This window comes from Phascolarctos cinereus, unplaced genomic scaffold, assembly GCF_003287225.1.
Source record: "Phascolarctos cinereus isolate Bilbo 61053 unplaced genomic scaffold, phaCin_HiC Scaffold_9;HRSCAF=440, whole genome shotgun sequence".
In the NCBI taxonomy this organism is placed as follows: Eukaryota; Metazoa; Chordata; class Mammalia; order Diprotodontia; family Phascolarctidae; genus Phascolarctos; species Phascolarctos cinereus.
Window position 1 is genome coordinate 179,369,094 of NW_027556402.1, and position 23,346 is coordinate 179,392,439.

The 23,346-nt window shown below is 39.6% G+C and overlaps 1 long non-coding RNA gene across 1 annotated transcript in view; it reads right to left on the reverse strand.

Annotated features, from left to right (window-relative positions):
* Positions 1–11,573: 11,573 nt before the first annotated feature.
* The window catches only part of LOC110213290 (uncharacterized), a 56,951-nt gene continuing 45,178 nt past the window's right edge, over positions 11,574–23,346 (reverse strand). The window contains exon 4 of the long non-coding RNA XR_013484084.1: positions 11,574–11,654. This is a non-coding gene — a long non-coding RNA (uncharacterized LOC110213290). The remainder of the gene's footprint in view (positions 11,655–23,346) is intronic.

Here is a 23,346-nt window from a genome sequence, read left to right on the forward strand (position 1 = left end):
TTGATATCAAATACATACCTATGTGGGCTCATTCAGTATTCAAAGGTAGAGATTGTTCCATTCTCAGTATTTTTATCCCCAAAATCTAACACAGTTCCTGACACATAGTAGGTGTTTTTAAAATGCTTACTGATTAATCCACATGTATTTGCATATTTCTATTGCATAAAAAAACAACTCCAGACATGTGCACATGAATTTATAGACATCTCTTTGTACATAAACATATATGTTTAAGTGTACATATACATATAGCCGAACTCTGTATTTTAACATTCTTATATTAGCTATATAATTACATATACTATATGGGGCCAGAGGTGCTGTTATATTACTTTAAGTTCCAGCAAAGAGTATACTGTCCTGTTGTATCACTTTAAGTTCCAGCAAAGAGTATACTCTATCCATTGATTAGGGCTGAGCCTCAATCCACTGAGCCATACAGAACCAGGTCACATGCCTAAATTTGGCTTTAACCCAACCCACAACACATAACTCTGGATCAAATAAAGGTGATACAATGGATTTGGTGTCAGGCTGAATCAATAGGCAACTACAAATCAAGGGCAATTCAGACTTCTTTTAAGAATTGTGCTTATTCAATTTAAAAAAAAAAACTGAACCCAGGTTTTATTTGTGTATCTTCCTTTAAATGTTATGTCAACACAAAGGTAGCTTTCTAAAAGCAGCACATCCATTGCAAATAAGAAAGGCACTATTTTTCAAACTCCTGCAAACCATATTCCAGAGTAATAGAAGACAGCCAAAAAAGATTAGTGATTGAAAGAGCTCTATAGACACATTTCTTAAAACAGAAAGAAGAGCAAAAGACAGAATCTTAAAGAATGAAAATGTTGTCAACTCACTGATACATTTATTCATTCAATAAGTTTGTTAATTTGAAACACTCAGTCCTACATGATGGAGGAGATACAATGCTAAATAAAACAAGGCTCTGCTCTCAGGGATTTTACAATCTAGAAAATTGCAGTTGGAGAGATCATTAACTATTGGCTCTAATAGAAGGGATATGTAACTAAAATAGTAAAAATCACTATTAGTGGGTCCTATGACATCCAACATGAAATTTATAGTATATCAAGGTATTAAAAAGCATCACATCAGATCATTCCCCAGCTCCACTCCTGATTCTCCATTCTTTTCCATTATGCCTGTGTGAGTACCTTTCTCCCCACTCCTCTCCCACTTTTTACCTCCTTTTAATAAGTGTTCTCTTCCCCCTATCATAATATAAACTTCTTGGGAGCAGGAGCTGTCTTTCTTTTGGCTTATATGTGTATTCTCAGCACTTAACACAGTGCCTGGCACATAGTAAGCACTTAATAAATACTTTATCTATCACCTATCAGTTTGTTGCACAGAAATAAGTATGTGTTGTTCATTATACTACCTGAAATACACATGACAATCCTGCCTCCAATTGCTGACAAAAGTCAAAATGTCTTCAGCACAAAAGCTTTTTTTTCCTTCTCTGTTCTCCAAAGCTCTTCCACCATAAAGGCCTCTGTAAAATGGCTACCTTTGATCTTTCTGACTAATAAAAAAATAAAAATTATGTTACTTTGCTGTCAGTACAAGGGTCACCACTTGAAACCCAACCAACAATTTTGACAACTTTGAACTCATATCTCATAAAAATCAGTAACGCTGAATGCTAGTTCCCTAGGTAACCAAGACAGCTTCGAACACGGACTTGCTAGAGTCAAAAGAAAGTAAAACAAAAAACCCAAAGTAATTCTGCTTCATTTTTGCTTTAAAAGGTTCTGACTAAGTATTTTTAATGGTAGCAGAAGGCAGATACATAATGCCTTCCATTATTGTTTGACTACCCAAGAGAATCACGGCAAAACGGACCTTGCCATCATAATGCATCTGAAACAGACAAAGGGCAGCAAAGCCTTTTGGATGGCAGATAAATGGAATCAAGGTGAGGAGTTTACTTTTCCCCTGGGATTCTGTAACGAAGGAGGTCTCCCGTGAAAAACGGGTCCAAGAAACAGTAGCTATCACTGCCAATGACTCCCTGGACGAAGTACCCACAGTTAAAACAGCATGCCATCATTGAAAGCACATCGGACTCTGGGTTTGAAGGTCTGGGTTCAAGTTCAGTTTTTGACATTTAATAGGTATATGACATTGTACAAGTCACATTACATCCGTCACCTCAGTTTTTTTTTCAGCTGTAAAATAGGCTTAATAATATTTATACTACGTATCTCACAGTGTTATTGTGGGAAAAATAAGCTTTAATGTAAGTTGTTATTACCATAGTGATCTTATGAGGATATCTACTCCAGTGGTCTAGTAGAAAGACCACCAGAGGACCTGGGTTCAAATCTAACCTCTGATGCTTACCATCTACTTCACTTTGGACAAGTCCCTTAGCCAACCTGGGCCTCAGTTTTCTTGTCAGTAAAATGAGGAGATTGGAATCAATGCCCTCTGAAGTCCCTTCAAGTTATCTACACTTTTGGGGCAGCTAGGTGGTGCAGTAGACAGTGCACCAGCCCTGGAGTCAGGAGGACCTGAGTTCAAATCTGGCCTCAGACACATAACGCTCACTAGCTGTGTGACTGTGGGGAAGTCAATTAACCCCAACTGCCTCACTAAAAAAAGTTATCTACAGTTTTGAATTGTTTGGAAAGTTCTGTCTTATATTGAGACAAAATCTGCCTCTATTAGTCCTCTTCTAGAAACATATAAAGTAAGTCCAATCCTTCTTCAAGATTCTTCTTCAAGCTCTTCAAGATTCTGAAGACAGCAATTATGTCTCACACACAACTTTTCTATTATGGACTAATAATAATACTAGCATTTATATAGCACTTACAAATATTATCTCATTTAATTCTCACAACCACTCTGAGAGATAGGAGCTAGTATTATCCCCACTATACAGATAAGGAAACTGAAGCAGACAGACATCAAGTGGCTTGCCCAGGGTCACACAGTAAGTTGTCTGAGGCCAGATTTGAATTTAGGTGTTCTTAACTACTGGCCCAGCGCTCTGTCCACCACACTGCCCACCTGCCCAAACTAACACACTTATTGCTTATACTACCTATTGCCACTTTCAATTGTTTTTCATTTTTTTTAAATGTCTGCCCTGTCTCCCAATTAGATAATAAGATTCTTGAGGGCAGGGATCTAGGGTCACACATGCCCTATACATAATACATATTCACTAAATACTTGATGAAGATGATAATGACTCTCATACTGCCATACTAGCAATAGCACCAGACACCAAGACTCATGGGGGAGATCTCCTCAATCATCCATGTCCAAAGGACAAGAAGTCATCATTTGGACTACAAGCTGTCTTTCTTCTTCCTGCTTTGCATTTTGACTTTTAAACATAATGCTCAAAAGAGATAAGAAGTGGGATAATGGGTGACATCTAGGAAACAAGCTATTGGAAGAGCCAATGGGCTAGCCATGCAGCTGGTAGGGAGGAGGAGCTGCTAACAAGCGGACAGCCTAAAGGATCAACTCATAACTGCAAGAGGTGAAAAGACCTGAAAGAAAGCCTCCAACACACTAGAGAAATCCTCCATGGAGGCCCTTTTGAAGAACGGGGACCAGAGCCTTGGAGGAATAACTACAGTAATGAGATCATAGAACCACAGTACTGAAGTATCTTAGTCTCAGTTTGTTCATCTATAAAATGGGGATAATAATAGCACCTATATCTTAGCATTGTTATAAGGATCAAACAAAGTATCATATGTAAAGTATTTTTCAAACCTTAAAGTACTATATAAATGCTATTATTTTGTTTATTATTATTATTATTATTATTATTATTATTATCACTAAGCATAATGAAAAGGGATGTTTTATCCCCAATCACATCTCACGGTTCTATAATGTTACTTTGTTTTAACATATAACTTTGTCATTCCCAAAGGGCTGTATTAATAAAGTTTATTCCCAGAAGATTAAGAATCATTACTAGTGACTGAGCAGAGACCAGCACCACGTTCACCTTGTGTTCTACAAGGTGACAACTTCATTCTAACTATAATCATCAGGACTAAATACCACATAAATCCCACTCCCGTGGCCTCCTTAAATTCTTCAGTATTACTGAAGATGGGTATTTATCAGATACTTATGTACAAGGTGCCATTCCCATGCAGAGACTACAATGATTAAAAGACACAACATAATCCCTGCTCACAACACTAAGTACAGTTCCCATTTATGTAGGGCTCTTTAAGGTTTGCAAAGCACTTCACATATGTTCACTCATTCAATCCTGGCAAAACTCTCATATCACTGGGCAGTACTATTATCACTCCTATTTTTTTAGTTGAGGAAATGGAGGCTAAGGCACCTCAAATGATTTGCCTATAGCATACAACTAGCAAATGTCTTAGAAAGGATATGAACTCAAATCTTCCTAACTCTCAGGGCAGCACTCTATCCAACATACCTCCTAGTTATCTATCATCTAAGTATTCACACAAATAGGAAGGATACTAGGGAAGCCACAGGAGAAAAGCAAAGGGGAGATCAAAACAAGATTTGCTAGGAAAATTTGAAGAGAGAATAGCCACTTTTAGCTGGAAATAACCATGAAGACTTCGTGGAGGAAAAGCACCTAACCTGAGCTTGAAGGAAAATTTCAACAGATAGGTATGACTGTGTAAATACAGAGACGAGAGAGTGAAGATGAGATGGAGAAACAGTTTTCCATTTGGGTGTATGGTGGAGTAACGGGAAAGGTAGGCAGTAAAAAGATTGTGAAGGGCCTTATGTTGAGGAGTTTTTATTTTATTATCTTATGGCAAACTGGGGAACCCTGAAGGGTTTTAAGAGTAGGAATAACATGTTCAGATTTGTGCATAAGTTCATATATGCAGAGCTAGAAGGGACTAGAGGCCAGTAGTTCAACCCCTTAATTTTACATAGGGGTTAGGGAGGGGGAAGAGGACAGTAAAACACATTAGACAATTTACAATTATTATCTCATTATTATCCCTATTTTACAGACGAAGAAACAGAGGCAAACACAGGTTAACTGACTTGCCCAGGGTCACGTAGGTAGAAAGCATCTGAGGCCACATTTGCACTCAGTTCTTCTGAACTCCAGGACCAGGCTTCTATGCCCTGATATATTTAACACATTTTAACTGTTCACTAGGTGTGAACACAGCCTAGACACCTCTTCAGTGTGACAAAATCTGTTCATATTGGCCAACGACTTGGTCTTACCCTCTAGGGCCTATATAAAACCCACTGAGCTAGGCAGAACCAGAGAAAAAGGGCATTCCAAGTAAACCCCTGAGAAGACATTGAGTGGAGGGGAGGAGCACAACTATAGGCTTCTCCTCTCTAACCACTCTGCCATCACCTTGGCCAAAGGCTCCTGAACTTCACATAGGTGGGAAGATGTGGGCTTCTTCTTGACCATGCTACCAATGTTCTCCAAGACAGAAGTGGCTTCCTGCAGCAGGAGCTAAGAACAGACAGAATGAGATGAGGAAAGAAGCTTCAAGCCTCTACAAAGAGTCCAGAAGAAAAGCTGGGGGCTCTATATAAGGGAACATCTTGAGGTCTCCAGCAAGAGGATTTTTTGTTATCCTTTGCTACCTGTGCTCTCTAGGCTTGAGGATGTGGACCAAGTCCCTTGGCCAATCTGAACAGATTTGTTCACACTGAGGAGGGGTCCAGGCAACGTTCCCACCTCATGAACAATGACAATGTGTTAAATATATCAGGGCATAGAAACCAGGTGGCGCAGTGGATAAAGCCTGGTCCTGGAGTTCGGAAGAACTGAGCTCAAATGCGGCCTCAAGTGCTTTTTACCTACGTGACCCTGAGCAAGTCAGTTAACCTCTGTTTGCCCCCATTCTCTGTAGGTACTTGTGGGAGACTGTGCCACAGGCTCTTTGGGAGAATATGGGTGCCGACTGTTCTTATTATGCTACCATAGTAAATACCCCTTTCTAAAAATGAATTAAGTCTGACTGGCTAATTGATATCAACTGATAATTGCAGAAGAAAGCATAGTAGTTGGGGTTCATGAGCTAAAGTACTAAAAAAAAAAAACAATCCTCAGTCCCTAGGGCTACCCCTAGAACTCTGAGGAGAGACATAGTAGCCACGTTCTTGAGATCTGACTCATTAGTGTGAATGGGAGGGGAGAACAGACATTCCAGAGCATATAGGCACATATGAGGCACAGAGATATTAAGCAACTTATCCCAAGGCATCCAGCTAGTAAGTATCAGAGTCAAGATTTCAACCCAGGTCTTCCTGATTCCAAGTCCAATACTCTATCCAATATGTCATGCTACATTCGGAAGATCATTTTTTCAACCCTTCGAGGTCTAGCTCAATTCCTGCTACTACCCTAGCTTCTAACTCCCATTGATTTCTTCCTTCTCTGAATTCCTACAGCATACTGTCTGTACCATTCAGTTGGGTCTTGGGGCATAGGTGGTGTTCGGAGAGTGGTCAAATAAGCCATGCTGCAGTCCCCTACAATCAATGAGGACCTAGAAGCAGGCTTCTTCCCATTAGGACCCCTGCCCTTGCTCCTCCCCACTAGGATACTTGGCCACCACCAATTCATTGTTTTTTCTCAGAAGATTATAATCAAATAAACTCTGATAAAAGTCTTGGGGGTATTTTGCTGACCACAGCTTCTGGTAAAGGAGTTGTCTGTTGATCTATGACTAGCAAACTCTCTTCCATTCAGAATCCTTGTGATTCAGAGTCATAGGCTGCCTAGGTACAATTTCCTCTTCTTCTACTCCTTCATACCTAGCCATGTCATCCCTACCCTCCTGTGTTCCTATCCCATTCTCCCTCTGCTTTCTTTGCCCTATGCAATCCCCATTCTATTGCCAACAAACTGCTCTTCATGTTAGATGTCTTCTTCTCATGCTCCATAAATTTCAGACCATCACTAAGCCACCTTTCTTCCTTTGAGGTTCACTCCACTCAGATACACCTTGTATGAAGATCCTGATGACAGTTATCTGCTAGTCACAAGTCTTTTACCCTCTTTTAACAAGGAGTTAATCCCTTGTTAACACTGGCTCACAAGTTCCATACCTAACTCACCAGTCTTCCTCTCCACACCAACTCTTGTCCTTATCCTTTGGAAATTCAACATACATATTTATGTTCCCTTGCACATCCTTGCTTCCTAGTTTATCAAGTCCTCAACTCTCATAATTCATATTTTCAGTTCAACTTATCCACTCTGGGGATATTTATACCCTTGATATCACCATCACTCACAAGTATTTTAATCTTTATAGCCCATAACTCTGAAATTCTTCTACTTAACCATATTCCTTCTGTGTTTCTTTTTTTCCCTGTATCTCACCCTTCCAATTTTGGACTACGATTTACCCAGGCCAATCCCCCAGAAGTTTAGATACTGGAATCACACTCCCCACAATGTCTGTTGCAAAAAAACCTTCTCTATTCTCCTCAAGATAGACAGGTGCCCCCCTCCACCTCAGCAGAGTGTGCCTCATACTTTACTAGAAAAATCAAGGCCATCCGTTATGAGTTCCCTTTTCTCCACAATTTCACTCCTCAAATCCCTCCAATATTTCCCCTTCTCTCCTCCTTTGTTTCTCTCTCAGAGGAAGAGATGGCCTTTCTACTTGGCCAAGTCAACCTCTCTATTTTCATTCTTTATTCATCTCTCCCATTTCCTGTAGGAATTTGTCCCTTTAATCAACTACTCTTTTATCCCTAATTTCAATCTCTCTTTATCTACTGGCTCCTTCCATGCTGCCTACAAACATGGTTATATCTTCTCTATCCTTAAAAAACCTTCAATTAATTCCTATCCTATATCTCTTCACTCTTATCATAGCCAAATTCTAGCTTAAGCTGTCTACATTCACTGCCTCCACTTTCTCACCTCCCACTCACTTGACTAGCTTCAGTCTATCTTCACTCAAGTGAAACTACTCACTCCAAGATCACTAGTGGTCTCTTTCTTACTAAATAGAATGTCCTTTTCTCAATCCTCATCGTTTTCTGCCCTTTTTTGGTGTTTGACGCTGTTCACCATTCCTTCCTCCTCAGTACTCACCATCATCCCCTGAACCAGGTCCAGATACTGAATCAACCAAACCAGATGCTTCTGGAGAATACCATGGAGAACAAGTTGCAGATCCATGAGGAGTAGAAACAGTACACAGACAAACTGAATGCCTTAAGAAGACATAAAGAAAAACTAGAAGAAAAATTATGGGTCATACAAATTAAATGATCCTGTCCGAATCAAAACAAAGCAAACAAAAACCATGTTATTAGAGTCAAAGCCTCAGTCAAACTCATCAAACTAAGGAAAGAGGGTTCAAGAGAATGTTCTAAATCAACCACTGACAGCCCTCCCTGTCAGCTGGAGTCTTGCTTCTCCATCTGCTTTCCAGCATCTCAAATCACAGCAAGAGATTCCAGATAACATCACCCACACAGAATCAAAGAGCCTGGATGAGAGAGATGCTCACCTAGGGGAAAAGTCACCAGTAATAGTAAGCAGAAACAAGTTTCTCACATGGAGGCAGCAGTGACCACTTTGAGGGTTCCACAGACTCTATGGCCAAGCACTGGCACACAGAGCTGCGTTCTAGGGTTTACTCTACCTCAGCCATCCACTTACCCCCTCTAGCTTGACCCTCATTGCCAAGCACATAGACCTGCCCAAAGGTTACAATTCTGGTGAGAATCTTTGTGAGCCCACCCCGGAGCAAGAGTTCACCAAACACAGGAGGCAATGTGACCAGGCCCCATATGTTAGAGAGCAGCAGGACTGTATCAGGCAACAGCTCCCCTCTTAATCTAAGAGGTTCCTCTGATTGGATCCACAGCAGGTCTGAGAGATTTAAGAGGGAAAACCTGGTGCCAAAATGGCATGTGGCTGACCACTTTGCCTTGAGATGTTGCCCCAAGCTGTTCTGCATTGGCCATGAGCAGACAAGAACAGCCCTCCCAGGAATGGGTCAATCCCACAGGAGTCTATCCAGAAGACTCATCCAGGCCAGCCTCATGTCATCAAACAAAGCTATGCCTCCCTAGGCAGTGAAATGGTGACTTTGGAAGTCACTGCAACAGTTTGTACTAGAAGCAGATTCGCTACCCCTTCTCGCCATTCCCCTTCTCCTTCCTTCCAACTCATAGTGCCTCAGGGTCTACAGGACACAGTCTTTGACCATGCAATCTGTGAAGGGATGCAGAGGCCAAAAGGAGAGCCACTTCCATTTCCCAAGGGATACTTCCACTGGACAGGGAGAGATGCTGAATGATTACTCTCAGAAGGCCAATGATCCTCCTGCCATCAGAATACTACTCTTTCCTGATTCACCTCTTAATAATAATGGTTCACATGTATAGAGATCTTTAAGGTTTTGCAAAGAGTTTTACATATATTATCTTTTATATCTGATGCTCCCAAAGGCCCTATAAAGTTGATACTATTATTATTCCCATTTCACAGATGAAGAAATTGAGGAAAAAAGAGAATAAGTTACTTGCAAAGGTCACACAGCTAGTAAGTATCTGCGATGAAGGTTGAACATAGGTGTTTTTGGCTACAAGTTAGCTTGGAGTCTCGCTATCCACTACACCACACTGCCTTTCCTGCCTAGCCAACTCCTTCTTAATCTCCTTTGTAGCATCTTCCTTACATACTACCCCCATATGTGAGTTTCCCCAGGATCCTGACTTCTCACCCTAACTCACCTCACATATCCAATCAGTTGTCAAATCTTTTTACCTTTGAAACATCTCTAATATATGTCCCCTTCTCTCTACTCATACAGCCACAACCTAGCTCAGGCCCTCCTGGCCTCTTGACTGGATGACGGTTCTGTCAGACCCCCTGATCCCAAGCTCCTCAATATCACTTGAAGGGGAGGAAGCACACAAGTGTCATCTCTCTCTCTCTCTCATACTCTCTCTCTCTTTCTCTTTCTCTCTCTCTCTCTCTCTCTCTCTCTCTCTCTCTCTCTCTCTCTCTCTCTCTCTCTCTCTCATACTCTGTGTGTGTGTGTGTGTGTGTGTGTGGCCCATAATATGACCTACCCAAACTTTTAATACCATCTCAGCAGTGCAAGGTAAAGACAAGGTATCAGACAAGGTAGTGACAAGAAGGGGACAGCAAATCTGCTTCTAACACAAACTGCTTCAAGGTAAAGTCCTCTTCTCTCCTGGTTGCTCCAACTTTGTCTCCACAAGCTTTTCTCCTCCTCCAATTATCTCTATTCTTCAGTTACCAGTCCCCCCATCACCATGCATGTATACCCCTTTAAGGAAGGTATACTTTTCCTTTCCCATGTTACTCAAATGGCAAAGGGAAGGGAAAGAAGGAAATTATATCTATTTTCTGCCTCACTAAAAAGTCTGTCAAGGCATTGTGCTGTATATGTTAGACTTTATATAATTGTGGCCATAAGAACAAGTAACTAAAAAACTTGGCATGGGAATGCCAAGAAAATATTTGTCAATAATGAGATGGATACTCATATTCACAGTTAATAGCTTACTGCCTGACACTTCCACTGAGGTCATTTCTTATTCCTTAAGGATGTGCTTGTTTCAAAAGCATGACTCTGACATACAATCTCCTGAAATGTAAAAATAAAAATTCATGTGTATGTTATCTTTCAAGGACTTTCCTCACAATAACTCTGCAGGGAAGATAATATAAGCATTTTTCCCCTCATTTTACAGATGAGTAAATTGAGGCTTGGAGAGGTTGTCACTTGTCCAGGGTCACACAGCTAATGTGTGTCTGGGTAAATGAAAGAATCAGAAGCTCAGGTCTCCTAACTCCAAATCCAGCACTCTTTCCTCTGTATCAGGGGACCCAGAGTAACTGCTAATATATGCTTGTTGATTCAGTGACTGACTAGAAAGAAAGGAAGTGGTAAAGTAAGTCAGTTCCCAGGGCTGGTCACCAAGTGTTTTCTTTTTTCCAGTACAGCTTGGCCGCTGTCCAGAACAGGATTGGGGTGACAAAGGAGAAGGGGAAACAGGTTGTTTCATTTGGTTATTACATACAGTACATCTGTAAAGCAGGTGTGCATATCTCAAGAATATGTCCAAATAGCCTTTTGTATTTGCAAAGCTCTAAAATATTTTTTCAGCTATTTTCAGACCAGCTTTCTTTATTCCCATTTAAAAAAGAAAGAAAGAAAGAAACTGAGGCCTAAAGTACTACAACAATTTTCTAGTGAGTCAAGGACAACACTGCTATTGTTAAGTAGGCAAAGTATTTCCATAACTTCTATACATATGGAACAGATGCCTTAGTGTGTCCCAAACTCTTCCTCTTCCCACCAAAAGAAAAAAAAATTAAAGCATTTGATTTACAAAGGTTGCCTTTTTTTCAATCAAGGTACTTGATTTGTAAAGGTTGAATTTTTCTACACTCAGAACAGGGCAAAACAATTGGCACATTTGATATTCACAGCATGAAGCATTTAACTGCTTACCATATAAGGATGTACAACCTAAAAGACACAAATGGGAATGTATTAATTTGGAGATAAAATGGATTCTGTTGGTTCTTACCTCTTCTAGACAATAGAATGTTCCAGGAGAATTCTTGATAAACATGGGGAAACTAAGAAAGTTCTCTAATGGAAGGAAATCTAGAGAAAAAAAAAGAAAAAGAAGAAATGAAGATACAAAGAGTGCAAATCAGTAACATTAATTTTCTATATGTTTTATAGCATTTTAAAACCATAATTTTTTTATTTTTAATATATTCAAAGCATTAGTTCTACATTGCAGATTAACTGAATAATGCATATATATATATATATATGCACATATATATGTAAACTTTAAATAAAGAAAATAACAGTATTTATGTTTATGGGGGAATTGGGAAACATTACAAAGCAACAGGCTGAAAGGGTGTTACACACTAGATTAGGTGAAAGATACTGATTGGGTTTTATTTGTTCTAATTCCATATATTTTAGAGGAGATGGAAATGGTTATGAATTTTGAAATTATGCTTATATTTTGATTAAATTATCAATAAATATAACTTGACTATAAATAATCAAATGCTTCTTTGCTTCAACAATCAGAATTTTTAAAAGAAATCCCTTTGTTTTGAATATCATAGCTTCTCACTCACAAGAATTACGAATCTCCAAAGGTCAGCTATAAATATCTTTCCCTAATACCTTTGTGACTGAGACACAGAATGGCTGCCTAATGAGCACGCTACTTGTCAGCCTTGATTTTCTTTCCATGGCTGAAGGTGATAGGCAACTACATTTCCCAGAACTGTTCAGTACCAGGAATCCAAACATTTCTTACCTATTTGGTAAAGCACAGTTGGGCCTGAGACAGAAAAGGAACTTTCTGAATCATCAGCTAACACTCAGCTGGTCAGAAGATGAGAGTAGGTGGACCATTTCACATTCATACAGATTCCAAAGATGAAGTTACAACATTTTATTTTATATTGGTGTCCTTTGATTATCCCCCTCAGAGAGCCATGGGATTTATACAGTACACACATATATACATTATACATAGATATTATACAACTAAATATGTATATGCATATATATTTGTATAATGACTTGTTTAGAGGTCACCCAGTCCAAACATTCTTATTTTAGAGATGAGGGAACTGAGGCAGAGAAAAGAGACATTCTTTGACAAAGTAACACTGTCAGATAGTGAAAAGGGACATGACTAAAACCCAGGTCTTCTTGCTGATTTCCAATCCAGCACCATTTAGTTTGTTCAACAAGCATTTCTTTACTGGGCACCACTAATTCCGAGAATGCAAAAAGGTGAAAAGTATGGTGACAGTTTATTTGGGGGAAGTAGGACGTTTAAAAAAATCAATAAATAACAGTTCAAGGCATCATATGAAAAATAACAAATAAGGGGTACAAATTATAATTAGTCTACAAGAGTTCAGAAAAGGAGTCCATTTTATTTCACCCTCTATAATGAGGTCACTCTCATTAGTTTCATTGCTGACTAATGAGCTAACTAAGAATAAAGTGTGAAGTATAGGGGATTTAAGCCAGGTCAAAACAGGCAGAACAAAGCAGAGAACTAGCTATTACATATGAAAATGCTATTTGGAATAAATTGCCCAAGGAACTCAATATGTCAATAGGGTTGTAAAGGAAAGATTTTTGCCGATTTTCCAAATAATTGTCTCCATGTTCTTCCACCACTTGCTCAGAATAAGTCTTGGACTTAATATGCTTAACAATCATAGCCCAAGGGATTTACAACATAATGGGACCAGTTTAACAACAGGACATCATATAAGCTTGTGGAAATACATTGTCAGTATTTCTGAAAAGAAAAACCACATTTTCCAGGTTATTTGAGGAAGGAATATTTTTAAGTGATTTCTTGCAGACACAAGAAGAATAATCCACGAAGATAAGAGTGGGAAGAACAGACCACAAGTTTGCAAATATTCAAGGGGACATTTAGGAAGAATTAAAGAATTTCTAAAGTCATCATGCAAAGTGGTTTTTTAAAAATGCTATATCAAAGTGCTTAAAGCTAGGTGTGGTAGCGTATAACTATAACAATCCCAGCTACTGGGGAGGCTGAGGCTGATGGATCTTTTGAGTTCAGTAGTTCTGGGCTGCAGTGGGCTATTCCAATCCAGTGTCTGAACTAAGTTGGGTATCAATATGATGAGTCCCTAGAAGTGGGGGCCACCATGTGGCTTAAGGAAGGTTAAACTGTCCCAGATTGAAAACTGAGCAGATCAAAGATCCAGTGCCAATTAGTAGGAATGAGCCCATGAGTAAACCTGGCATTTATAGCTTGAGCAAGATATGGAGACAAGGTACAGAGTCTTTTAAAAAAAAATGTATACAAGATGGTTAGGACCATAGGATCAAACGAGGATATCCACAGGTAAATTCCAAAGACATGTGAAATACAGAATTTGCCCAGGATGACATCTCAAAATCTGCCTGCAAAATAAAAAGCCCACATTATTCTAATCTCTCCTAAGCAAATGTGTACTTTGTAAATATAGACCATTCATAAGAGAAAAGCGGGGACGGAAGGAGAGAAAGGGAGGGAGGGGGAGACAGAGACAGCGAGAGAGAGAGGTAGAGAGACAGAGGGAGAGAGAGAGAGGGAGAGAGAGAGAGAGAGAGGGAGAGAGAGAGAGGGAGAGAGAGGGAGGGAGGGGGAAGGAGGGAGGAAGGGGAAGAGAGAGAGAGAAAGGGGGGAAGAGAGAGAAAGAGGGAGGAAGGAGGGAGGGAGGTGGAGAGAGAGGGAAAGAGAGAGAGAGATTCGTTCTACAGTAGACAAGCACTGCTAAATTTGGTCATACTATTCAATGTCTACTTTGAAACTCGACATAGAAACAAAAAATTTAAAAATTAAAAATGTTATAAGTTTTGTAAACCATAAATCAGCACACAAGTATAAATTATTCATGAACAAATATTAGGGATCACCAAATGGAGAGATTTCTAGGAATCAATTACTAAGGCTTCTTTTGATCCTATTCCCTCCTCACTCCTCTGGGACCTTGCTCCAGCAATTATCGCTCCATTCTGCCCCCCCCCACTATCACTCTTGGTCACCACTAGCTACTTACAATTTGTCTATAAGTATAGTCAGATCTCCTACATTCTGAAGGAAAAAAAATCCTTCTGACTACCCTAGTAAACCCGAACCGGCTTCCGCCTCCACTTCTCTACAAAAACTACCAACCACCTCCTCCAAGAAAGGGATACCCACCCTACTCAGGCTTCATATGGTATTGTGTTTTAGAACTCTTTAATGTACTTATCATGTAGTATTTTACATTAGAGTCACCTTTTCTGGCGCCATGCCCCCTTAGCCTGTAAATTCCCTGAAAGCAAGGATAATGTATAATCTAAACTTTGTGTCTCCCCTGGCACTTAGAAGATTTCTGTGCACACAATACAAGCCTAATGAATCAATAGAAGAGTGTTTATTTAAAGTACCTCTTATGTGCCAGACACCATGCTAAGCAGTGGGAACTTAAGGACAAAGAACAAAGCAATCTCTAGCCACATGGAGCTTACATTCCAAAGAGCTTCTCTCAGTTGTTATACTGTCATCCAATCTAATCCCCTCATTTTACAGATAAGGAGATGAAAGGCTCACCAAAGTTAACTGATTCACCAGAGGTCACACAACTAAGTCTCATAGGTCCTTGAGTAATGCTCAATCATTCATCTGGTAGCAGAAGATGAACAAGAGGTCCGATCATGGATTAGTCTAGAGACACCAGGCAGCTAGGCCTCTTGTGAACTCCAGTGGAAATTTTGGAGAAATCTAATTCCAGAGCTGGATCTCCCTCATTGCCAAAGACAGTGCAGGGAATATCTTGTGTTTGTGGTGAATGGGTGGTCTGAATAGAGGAAACAGAGGCCTGAGTTTTCACTGTCCTTACTTGTGTCTTACCAAGCACACTGACTGGCACTGTGGTCAGTGATTATTGATACTTACTAGTTGATTGAGTAATAACACATTAAGCCATTATCAGTCTGATCCTGATTAAATTTACCATGCCAGCTACTCAGTTGTCTAGAAGACAGCTGAAAGAATAGAACAAATAGGACAAATAAGAGAGGAACAGGGGTGGATGGAGAAGGGAAATGACAGGAAATATCCTAACAATAATAGGGTTACAGTAGGGGAACCAAGGCAATCGGGGTCAGAATGAGGGCTCGGGGCACCCTGGAGAAGAGTGCTAAATGAAAGAGCCATACTTTCATGATGTCAGCACTTGACTCATACAAGAGTTGGACAAAATGCTTCGGAATTCACATCCAGCTCAAAGATTCTACATCATGGTATTTGTGGGTACTTGCCCATCATTCCTTTACACCACAAAAAGACGAGTCCAAATGAGAGAAGGATTATCTTACCAGCCAATGGGGCAAATAATCCAAGGCCTCCTCAGGTTTGAAAGAACCTAAATCTCACCTTAGGTTCTGCAGAAAGCTGCCTCCCAAAAGACATAATTATAACAGGCCAGAAACACACAAAACCTTATGACAGATGAGGAAAGCTCTGAGGTGCTATAATCCTTAAGAGCACAAAAGTGAGCAACCACTTCTGCAATGCAGTCAACCAGCCCCTGATAAGTCATGGGCGGGAGCTGAAGAATTGATGCATTAATCACTGTCATGGAAAAATAAAATCAATACGGCTTTAATGAACCAATAATAAATTGTTGTGGCTGTCTCATAGAAGTATAATCAACTTACTATAATAAACAATAAGTACAAGGGAAAAAATCTGATTTAAGCAAGTTACTCACCATAGCCAATAACCTGTGTCTAATTACCAAAACAAACATTTCTTAAATATGTAATTTAAAGACTATGTATGGTTAACTTATAAGTGTGAAATAATAGCAATATGGTAAAAAAAAATGCACCAGATCTGCAGTCAGATGCCACAGGCCAGAATCCTGGCTCTGCCACTCACCAGATGCAATAACAATCACTTGACCTCTCTAGTACTTAGTTTCTTCATCTGCAAAATGGAACCTATACTGTGAGCCTATGTGAACCTATACTTCACAAGATTCTTATGGGGATCAAATGAGGCAGAACATATGAAGCATTTTCCAAACATCAGCTACTATTTGGTGCCTTTCTGCACTCTGACATAGTTCCCTATCACAGGGTCTCTCCAAGGCAAGAATAGCTCCTTCATTCAGGCTTCTTTCACATGCATGGGGCCCTTCCACACCACGGAACGCTCAAGGAAAAAAAAGTTCACCTATGATCCAGATACAAAAAAAAAGTATTAAATGCCAGCACCTAACATAGTACATCGCACATAGTTGGTGCTTAATAAAAGCTTTTTGATTGCCCAAAAAGAAAAGATTATGTTAACAATACTCTTAGCTCATTCCATGCTTATACTGTATTCCTTTCAGTCTGACAATAATTAGATACTGATGTTCCCACTGAGAATGAGCATTTGACGAATTATTATTTCTTTATGTATGTACGAGCCTTGCTCTTTGCAGAAACAAAGTTTATATAGGACATGAGTCCCAGTCTTAAGGGAACTTAGTAGTGGTACATGAAATCTACACAAGTAACTATACTGTATAATATCACATAAGCATATTAGTGCACACATATATGATGCTATATGAGTTCTGAGAGGGAAGGTCATTTGGATCCATCCAAACAAAGGGATCATGGAAGATGTCAGCATATGACTTGGAATTTGGATAGGTAGAAATTCAAAAGACAAAGAAGGGGAAGAGAACATTCTAGGAATATAAAACAATCTAAATGAATGTACAGAAGTATGAGAACACGGTATGTTTTCAGGGGCAGAGAGTAGTTCAACATGAATAGAGTTGTATAAGGGAGTGCTGCAAGAAAAGACTGGAGAGGTAGGTAGGAAGTAAAAGAATTTGAACTTTACTTACTAGGAAATAGCAAACCCCTGAAGGTTTATGAACATAGGGAAGAGTGACATGATGGGATCTAATCAGAAGAAAGATTGTTTTGGCATCCCTATGAAATACATACTAGAGGCAGAAAAGAATGGAGGTAAGAACACTCACTAGCAGGTTGATATAATGGTCATAGGGATGCATTTGGTTGTACTATATTATGAGCATAGTCTAGGTAGGTGATTATGAGCGCATGTCCTAGGGTAAGTAGCAATGCAAATAGAGGAAAAGACAAATTGAGATATATCGTGGAGGTAGAATTGACAAGTCCTTTCTGATAAATATACATGGAGACAGGGTGAATGGTGGTGCCATGGACAAAAATAGTAAGGTTGGAAGTGAAAGCAGGTTTAGGAGAAGATTTAATAATGTGACTTCTGGACATGATAAATTTGAGGATATGAAAGGATATTTTCTAAGAAGAGGCATCATGTAGTAAATCGGGAAAGCTCTGGTCTAGAGCACAGAAGAGAAGACAGGATCACAGGTACAGATTAAGGAGTCACCTCCGCAGGGGTGTTATTGAAGTCATGGGATTACATAAGACTGTCAAGAAAGGGAAAAATAGAAAGATAAGAAAAAAAAGTCAACGACAGACCCCTGAAGAAAGCCCACATTAAGGGAAGACTATGGGAAGACAGTGAAGAAGAGCTCTGGAGAATAAAGAGGAAAATCAGGAGAGTATGGGGGAGGTCCTCAGACGCCAAGCGGGCAGGAGTAGTCAACAGAGAGATCAAGAAGGATGAAGCCTAGAAAAAAGGATTATTTTATCGGATTATTAGGAGATTGTTGGTGACTGCTGAAAGAGTTAATGCATTAGAGTTAGAGAGAGGAAAAGTAGAAGAAGAATAAGGAGAAACTTAGATTAAAATCCTGTCTCTAATGCTTACTAGTCATGAGGCCATGGGGAAGTCACTTAATTGCTCTGAACCAAAGTATCCCTATTTGTAAAATGTAACAACAGTATTTACCTCACGTGGTAGTTGTGATCTGATGAGATATGCATAGGAAGCCTTATCTAAACTTTAGGTGCTGTAAACAATGTCAGTGACTATTTTTAGTGGTGAGAGGAAGTGAGAAGGAGCCAATAGTGAGGGAAGATTAAAGATGTATATTGGACAGTCTCAACTTTCTCACTTAAGTAAGAGGCTAGGTCAGCTGCCATAATCAAGCCATCAATAGCAATCATTAAGTGCCTACACGTGTGGGCATTGGGCAGTTCGTTGGGGCAGAGCCATAAATAGGATAGGATCATCCAGTTTACCAGGTTGTCAAAATTTAAAGGGTACTGACGATTGACCACAATTTCCAATTGCTAATGCTGACTACCCTGCAGGAGGCATCAACTGAACCTAGCAATTACTTAGCAAGAATAATGATTAAAAACAGGAAACTTCAGGTGGCCCACATACCTCACCCTGCTCACTCTCCCTGCAAGGACTTCCTCAGCATATACTCCGATGAGTCAGGATCTCTATCTTTCCCCCATGAGGCCTTGTACCCAAAGGTCCAAGGTCTCCTCAAGGCCTTCAACACCACTGCTCTCCCCCATCCCTCAAATGAATCTGTCTTAAAAAGGGCACCTTTCATATTGCTTGATGTGGGAGTGCTTTGTGAAGCTTGTCCTATGTTACTAGAATTGCTGGTTATGGCTTTGGGTTGAGAATAAAAGGAGAAGGAGATGTGGCAGTTGCTGGTTAGGGCAAAGGAAAGGGGCAGGAGTGGGAAGGAGATGAAAAGTCTAGAAAGGTAGAGTAAAAAAAAAAATTATAGCTCAACAATGAGGTAATGTACCATGAATGTACCATGGGCAAAATCAGCTCAATGGCAAGACTTTCTCCAAGAATTTCCAGCAGGAGTGGAGAAATTAGAGAGTGGGGGTTCTTCAGGGATGAGGACTACTTGGTAAGAAATGAAGGAAGACGGTACTCTAATACTCAAGGACCAGTAAGCACTCTTAAAGGTCTTCAGTGTCGCACAGTTAGACAATGTTAATCCATTTGGCTTTGTCAAAGGACCATTTGAGAAAATAGGAAATAATTCAATTTCTCAGCATTTAAGATGGTGAAATCAGATCAATTATGACTGCCAACAAAAGATATAATTAACACAACCATTGTGTGTAGGTATTACAGCACATATGGCATGATATGGAAAACCAAACAATATCTTTACAGTATGGGAACATAGATATTTAAGATCAAGAGGGACCTTTCACTTTAAGAGGACTTTATAGTGAAGCTGGGGTCTGACTCTTATTGTATCTAATGTCAATTTCACATAACATATTCATTACATATTGAAATCTTAGGTTGTAATCTGTATTTTCTACTTTATATGTCAGTCTCTTAATAGTTTCCTAAATAACAAGGCACACTCTTAGTCAGTTGGCATTTTCCAGTGTTTTAATTGCCTGCTGTGATATAATTATTGTGACATTTTGGGATGTTTTTAACATCCTGAATTAAATATTCTGACATCCCACAGAGCACTTCATGAAAACAGTCAAACTGTATTCGAGTCATTAGCAGTCTACAGCTGTCCTTTAATATTAAAATTATTTTCTGACACAAAACACAGATGAAAATTAAGGTATTTAACAACTTTGAACTTAGGTCAGATTTGAGCTTTAAATTACCTTAATTTGTCAGGTAAAGGAAGATCATATTTACTCTGAAATTCTTCCATTAAACTTTACATGAAACGCCAAATGAATTAGAACTGCCGTATGGGAAAAGAGATAATTCTCAGAATGTCCTCATTCTGAAAGTAAAATCAGCCACTTCACAAAGTCACAATTTCTCCAATAAGAGCAATCACCCACATACCACACTGTCCAGGTTGATTTCATTATTTCACTGCATGCAGTCTTTTAATAGAATGGATATATAGGTCTAGAATGTGCCTATTTTGAATCAAGGATACATTTCCTATTCCATGCATGGCCTGGTCCTATTTGATTTCAAACAGAGAAGCTGAGTCAGGATGGGTCAACAATTGTCCACCACAGCAAGTGGTGATGGTGGTTCAGGAAGGGAGAGTCAATGTTGAATCACTGGCCCGGCTTGCTATTAAGGGGTGCTGCATAGGAGGACCTGTGATGGTCATTTGGGGTCCCAGAGAACCAGAAAGCATGTTATTATTTCAGTAGTCTTTGCCAAATTCTAACTTAGGTGAGAAAATTCCACTGGTAGCTTGTACAAAGTCAATAACGTTCCTGATCCCATCAACTTAGCTGCTCCTAATAACAACAGCTAAGATTTATACAGCACTTTAACGTTGATAAGGCTGCTTCACACATGCTATCCCTCACTTAATCCTCAGGAAAACTCTGTGAGGCAGATGCTATGATTATCCCCATCCTACCCAATGAGGAAACGAGGACTTACAGAAATTAAGAGACTTGCCCAGAGACAGGTAGCCAGAAAATTTTTGAGGCAGGATTTGAACATGAGTCTTTCTGACTCCACTGCCAGCACCCTCTCGTCTATGCTTTCAAGCCTGTTTCTATAATTGCCAATTGGAAGGTTATATGAAATGATACCAAGTGAGGTATGCAGCACCAGGAAAAGGATATCCACAATTAAACAATGTTAAAGGAAAGAATAACAATGAAACAATAAAACCGAATGTTGGGAAATCGTATTGACCAAGTGCAGACTAAAAGAAGAGATAATGAGCATGCGTCTTACTCCCTTCTGTGGAAAGGTGAGAGGGAGGCTGTGAGAGGGAACACTACATATAAAGTCAGACTTGGTGGCTGAGTTGGTTAATTTTGCTAAACTGTTTTTTCCCTCTTCCCTTTTTTTTTTTGTTTCCACTTAGTAGTTTATTTTTTCCAATTACATGTAAAGATAGTTTCCAACTTTCACTTTTATAAGATTTTGAGTTCCAAATTTTTTCTCCCTCCCTTCCCTGCCCCCTCCCCAAAATGGCATGCAATCTGATATAGGTTATATGTATATAATTCCATTATATATATTCCCACATTACCCACATTGTGAAAGAAGAATCTGAACAAAAGGGGGAAATCACAAGAAAGAAAAAAAAAAGAAAGAGAGAGAAAATAGAATGCTTCGATCTGCATTCAGACTCCATAGTTCTTTCTCTGGATGTGGACAGCATTTTCCATCATGAGTCTTTTGGAACTCTTAGATCATTGCATTGCTGAGAAGAGCTAAGTCTATCAAAATTGGTCATCACACAATGTCGCCGTTACTGTGCACACTGTTCTCTTGGTTCTGCTCACTTCACTTAGCATCAGTTCCTGTAAATCTTTCCAGGTTTTTCTGAAATCTTCCTGCTCATCATTTCTTATAGCACAACAGTATTCTATTACATTCATATACCACAACTTGTTCAGCCATTCCCCAATTGATGGGCATCCCCTCAAATTCCAATTCTTTGCCACCACAAAAAGAGCTGCTATAAATGTTTGTACACGTGGGTCCTTCTCCTACTTGTATGATTTCTTTGGGATACAGATCTAGAAGTGGTATTGTTGGGTCAAAGGGTACGCACAGTTTTATAATAAGGGATGATTTCCTGGTAGGGGAAGGAAGGAATGTATTGAGAAATAAAAGCAATAGGAAAAAAAAGATGTCAACAAAATTTTTGTATAAAAAAATATCATATCTGATCTTGATAGTGCTGCCCTTCAGTGATGGTTAGAGCCAGTCTCAGGAGAAGGCATAAGGTGGTGCCAATCTGGTATGACTCGAGGTAACATTAGGCAAAAATATCCATCCTCTCATTTTAACTACTGTAGGGTGGCAGGATTTGAGTTGGCTGCTAATCATCCAAGATTTCAGAGATGAGGCGACTGAGGCCCAGAGATTTGCCCTACGACACACAAGTAGTCAGAAACAAAACTGGGATTCACACTCCAGTTTTCTGACTTCCAATGTAATGCTGCATTCAGAAGGTCTTAAAGGCAAATAAGCCAGTTGAGCTCACAGCTTAAAATCCTTTGGGCCTAAGTCTAAGCAGCTAAGTGGCAGAGGGCAGAGTATTGGACTTGACTTCAAATCCTGCCCCAGTCACTTAATAGCTATGTGAGTCCCACCAAGTCCTTTAATTACTCTGACTTCCTATTTCCTCACCACTAAAATAAAGAGTGATAATAATTACATCTACCTCCTAGGGTTGTTTGAAGATCAAATGGGATAACATATATAAAGTGCTTTGCCAAATTTAAAGCACCATATAAATAGCTATTATTATACTTGTTAGCAGTTAGTGTTTCGTAAGAGGAACAAGGAAAAGAGCTTTGGAGTAGGGAGAAGGGAGAGAAGACAGAAAGGTAAGAAAAGAGGCACTTCGAGGGAATTAGGAGGATATCAAAGACAGAAATCATCTATTCTACAATTTTGCCCAGGAGCACCAGCTCTGGAGTCAAGGACCTGAGTTCAAATCTAACATCAGATACTTTGTAGCTGTGACTCAAGCAAGACACTTAACCCTGATTGCCTCAAAAAAAGTATCAAAAAAAATAAACAATTCTGCCCAAGACTAGCTCTTTTTGCTATTGTTCAGTCATATCAGTTGTGTCTGACTCTTCATGATTCCATTTGGGTTTTCTTGGCAAAGATACTGGAGTGGTTTGCCATTTCCTTTTCCAGCTCATTTTACAGATGATAAAACTGAGGCAAACAGGGTGAAGTGATTTGTCCAGAGTCACCCAGCTAGTAAGTGTCTGAGGCCAGATTGGAATTCAAGAAGATGAGTCTTCCTGACTCCAGGATCAACTGCACCCCCTTGCTGCCCTCTGAAGCCATGCAATAACACTATAAGAAAAGAATATTGATATTAAAATATGAGTCTAATATGTGGATTTATGAGGGCTTTTATTTACCTTGCAATTGTGGAAA